The sequence below is a fragment of the Pseudorasbora parva genome, chromosome 17, assembly GCF_024679245.1.
Source record: "Pseudorasbora parva isolate DD20220531a chromosome 17, ASM2467924v1, whole genome shotgun sequence".
Lineage (NCBI taxonomy): Eukaryota > Metazoa > Chordata > Actinopteri > Cypriniformes > Gobionidae > Pseudorasbora > Pseudorasbora parva.
In genome coordinates, this window is record NC_090188.1 from 43,927,829 (window position 1) to 43,932,749 (window position 4,921).

A 4,921-nucleotide genomic window follows, 5' to 3' on the forward strand; every position below is an offset into this window, starting at 1 on the left:
GAATCTGGAACAATCTCTGTGTGTAAGGGTCAAGGGTCAAAACCAAACTGGATGCCCGTGATCTTCAGCCCTTGGACGGCACTGCATCACATACAGGACTGATACTGTAATGGACATCACAACATGGGCTCAGGAATACTTCCAGAAAACATTGGTGAACACAATCCACCGTGCCATTCGCCTTTGCCAGATAAAACTCTACAGGTCAAAAAAGAAGCCATATCTAAACATGATCCAGAAGCGCAGGCGTTTCCTCTGGGCCCAGGCTCATTTAAAATGGACTGTGGCAAAGTGGAAAACTGTTCTGGGGTCAGACGAATCAAAATGCGAAGTTCTTTTTGGAAAACTGGGAAGCCATGTCATCTGGACTAAAGAGGACAAGGACAACCCAAGTTGTTATCAGCTTTTAGTTCATGGCTGTGTAGAAGAAGGATCCGGCACTGAAATGGCCAGTCTGCAGTCCAGATCTTTCACCATTAGAAAACATTTGGCACATCATAAAGAGGAAGATGCGACAAAGAAGACCTAAGACAGTTGAGCAACTAGAAGCCTGTATTAGACAAGAATGGACAACATTCCTATTCCTAAACTTGAGCAGCTCGTCTCCTCAGTGCCCAGACGTTTGCAGACTGATATAAAAAGAAGAGGGGATGACACACAGGGGGAAACATGGCCACGGCACAACTTTTCTGAGATGTGTTGATGCCATGAAATTTAAAATCAACTTATTTTTCCTTTGAAATTAAACATTTTCTCAGTTTAAACATTTGATGTCATCCATGTTATATTCTGAATAAAATATTAAAATTTTAAATGTCCACATTATTGCATTCTGTTTTTATTCACAATTTGTACAGTGTCCCAAATTTTGGGAATCGTGTTTGTATTAATATTGGTGAGAATAAAACGAGTTACCTCTCATACATCATTCATCCTTATTTTTGTAATTTTGTCAAATCTTTTTTTTCTTAATTACACTTTTTAATTTGAAGTTCCTTAAAGTGTTAAAATGTATTTTTTTAATTGCATTCTGTAGCCAACACACAATTTTTCTAAAGTGTTTGAGTTGCCTTTAAATTTAGTCAACTTAAAATGTGAAGTTGTATTAAGTGACAACTTGGAAATTTGAGTTATCTATCAGTTAAACCTAGAATTATTATTATTATATATATATTTTTTTTATGGATGAGGAAAATATAGCGCCTTAAAATCTGCATCTAGTAAAACATGAAAGTTCACCACAAAGAACCGGTTCAAAAGTGGACTTCACAATCACTTTCATTTCTCTAAAAGTGTCCACCCAGAGAGCTTTATAGCTCACACTCACACACACAAGGGCTCATTCCGAGAGAAGATGGGACTGTGTAAGTACCTTATCATATCACTGCAGGATCTTAATGTTGGTTTATATCTGCATTACAGGACTCTTACCCTTATTTTCTCTTCTATTAGTAACATTCGCCCTAGCTGGTCTTGGAGCAGGTAAAATCTAACAAACAAACTATAATAAGGGTTTTGTATAATTTGATTGACTTTATACATTTTATTCAGAAAAAAAATGTGAAAATATTATTTATGATTAAAGAAGAGATCCCAAATTCTGTCTGTATTGACGGATTTTTGCTCTAGATATTTATGCAAATGAGTGACTATTTAATTTGACAATGCCTTATTTACATATTTGAACATAATGTTTTAGAAAACTTGTAATACATTTTTTTTGCCATCCTTAATGTAATCAATCAACGGGGTATGGTGGAATACATTAGATGGCGCTAGTTTCCCCTGAGTGTGTTGCCTTACCCTTTAAAGCAATGTTGATTAAAGCAGTGTGTGTGTGTGTGTGTGTGTGTGTGTGTGTGTGTGTGTGTGTGTGTGTGTGTGTCAGTCGGTGCAGTCGGTGCAGTCGGTGCAGTCGGTGCAGTCGGTGCAGTCGTTGCCGCTCCTCTAGTTCTGACGGCGGTGGGCTTCACCGGTGCCGGGATCGCCGCGAGCTCTTACGCCACCTCGATGATGAGCGCTGCCGCTGGTAATGCAGACATCAGGATTGTGGGAGATGACGTAGAAGTCACACACAGTGGTCTAAGTTCAAAATGTTGGTGTCATTTTACAGGAAACCCTTTAAAGTTACATAAAACACTGCTAAAAGTCATAAACATGTAAGTATATGTTGTCTAAGCTGTTATAACCCCCCCCCCCCCCAAAATGTAGGCGCTTTTTGATTTTTTTATATAAATTAATTTTTGAAAGTGTGTAACTCAGGCCCTGTGTGCTCTAGGACCCTGCAGACACCTTGGGCTGCTTCCAGCAGGTATAATTAATTTAATGACACTGGAATATTGCATTTATATCACTGTATATGGTGGAGGGAGGGGGAGGGGGAAGGGGGGGAAAAGGGGCGTCATCCCTTCAGACCCATTTGAATAAATCTTGCATTAACATGACACAGATAAGCTTCTTTTCTTCCACTATTTTCTGTAATTTAGTGGAAGCAGCCCAAAGTGTCTGCAGGGTCCTAGAGCACACAGGGTCTGAGTTACACACTTTCAAAAATGAATTTATAAAAATAAAAATAAATAAAAAAGCGCCTACTTTTTGGGGGCGTTATTACAGCTTAGACAACATATACTTACATGTTTATGACTTTTAGCAGTGTTTTATGTTACTTCAAAGGGTTTCCTGTAAAATGACACCAAAGTTTTGAACTTAGACCACTGTATGTGTGTATGGGAGGCTTTTCAATTTGGGTCGGCCAAATCCAGGCGGAAATCCCAAAAAATGGTCTTGGAGTTTAAGTATTTACATTATCAGTTAACATAATGTGTTATTAAGGAATTCACACATTATGACATATTTAACTAATAACAATTGAATGATTACTTAATCTATTAATGATGATGAATGTTCATTAGTTGCTGATGCAGTAATCATTAATAAATGTGTTAGTTCTTCATGAGTCATACATTAACTCATGATTATCTGTGCATTAGTTAAGCAGGAATTAATGTGCATTTGATATTTCATTTTATAATCATTTCTGTTGGGCTGAAAGAGTGTTTTGTCTTCAGGTGCTGCTGGGATCCCAGTGGCTCAGGAGGCTGTGGGCGCTACAGGGGCCGCTGTGGGGACAATCCTGAGCATCCTCCACAATGAAATGGAAGCCACAGAAATAATCTGATCAATATACAAATAAAACTCTTCATTACTGCACAGTCTGCCTCTTTCATAATGACTTTAGTCTGCATCTCGCTTTACTTTCATAAAGGTGTGTGTGTGTGTGTGTGTGTGTGTGTGTGTGTGTGTGTGTGTGTGTGTGTGTGTGTGTGTGTGTGTGTGTGTGAGAGAGAGAGTACTTAAAAATAGAAGGAATAAGGAATAAAACTACAGTAATACAGGCTATTGTAATTATACACCAATACACCAAAACATATTTCAAAATAAACTAAACAAAGGCAAAAATATTTGATAAAAATATATTTCAAAATATATTTAGCCTATATAAAAAATATTTTCTACCTATAAACTTTGATTTTGGCAATTTATTGTAAATGTTTTGAAGATATTTAAAAAATTATTTAAATATGCATAAAAATACTGTACATTTGAATAAAAACTTTATTTGTTGTCTATAATACATGAAAATATAGATAGATTTGAATAAAAATCAGTCAGCAATAAAAATTTTTACCATATTCAAAATCTCTCTGTTAGTGCAGAAAAAGTTTCAGGAATAGTTTGAGGAACATGACAGTTGAGGGTTTTTCTGTCAGGTGGTTTTAATGTTGTGGCTGATCAGTGAGTTTTACTCTTTGTGGCAAGGGGGGCGTGGTTCAGCGAGGTCTGCAGCGGGAGAGAGAGCCGCGGGACGAGCGGTAAGTGAGTGGGTTGGACGCAGATTGATAACACCTGTTTCTGATTCCAGTAATGGGTGTGGAGAGAGCTTAAAACACTGGCAGAATCGGAAGCATGGGAGAGAGAGACGGACTGCTGACATTCCCCACAGAGACATTGAGCTTGCCGGAACCCGGAAGTGGAATGACCCGGAAGCGAAACCGAAACTGAGCAAAGGAAAAGTCACACGCTGAAGTGTGCACGTTGTTGATTTTGAGTGATTAAATAAAAGAGACGTCAGCAGTCCAAGCCGACCCCTTGTCCTCTTCCTTCCTTATCTACGAACTCTTTACACTCTTCTAACACGTTTTAATGTAAAGACACAAAATCTAGTTTTGATCTCTGGTAGGCTATTCCATCCACATTTGCATTTAGTATGCAAGCTACTGTAAGACTGGAAATGTATTTTCTTGTAAAAATACTTAATCGAGCTTCACTGAGTACAATATTTATTTAGTGAATATTTACCTCAAATGAACAAGTTCACTTGTCATTGAGATCATTAAAGAAGACTGACTTATCCAAGCGGCTCCTCACCCAGTTTCTCATCAAGCCAATTCAGAAGTGACTTGCAATTCCTCGACTGGCCGCTAGGGACAGGCTCCGGAAGAGAAAATGTTTAGCACAAATCTGAATGGGTTACCTCCTTTAAACCCGTATGTCCGTGGGAGTGGCACATTCCTCTCGCCAACTCTCATTAGCCTTTTCTGAAGTGTCAGATGTTTGGGGCTCCCAAAAGTGACCCCTAGTGTCAGCATTCAACACCACATCTGGTTTCCTACATCAGGAGAGGCATTATTTGTAATGCATTAACCCCAACACTGGGGGAAATGGCACTTTCTTTGAAGCCTTTGAAACTCGCAGCTTCACTATTAGTAGAAAGATGCAGCACAAAACAGATAATTCACACACACACACACACACACACACACACACACACACACACACACACACACACACACACACACACACCTCTGTCAATAATACATTTTTGCTATCATGCTTCATGTCGGTTGGTTCTTTGCCTCCA

The 4,921-nt window shown here is 38.7% G+C and overlaps 1 long non-coding RNA gene across 1 annotated transcript; it reads left to right on the forward strand.

Moving 5' to 3' along the window:
* Positions 1 to 1,345: 1,345 nt before the first annotated feature.
* LOC137045231 (uncharacterized) lies at positions 1,346 to 3,204 on the forward strand. Its single transcript, XR_010898724.1, has 4 exons — positions 1,346 to 1,364; positions 1,453 to 1,482; positions 1,907 to 2,029; positions 3,069 to 3,204. It is a non-coding gene; the product is annotated as an uncharacterized lncRNA (long non-coding RNA).
* The last annotated feature ends 1,717 nt before the right edge of the window (positions 3,205 to 4,921 follow it).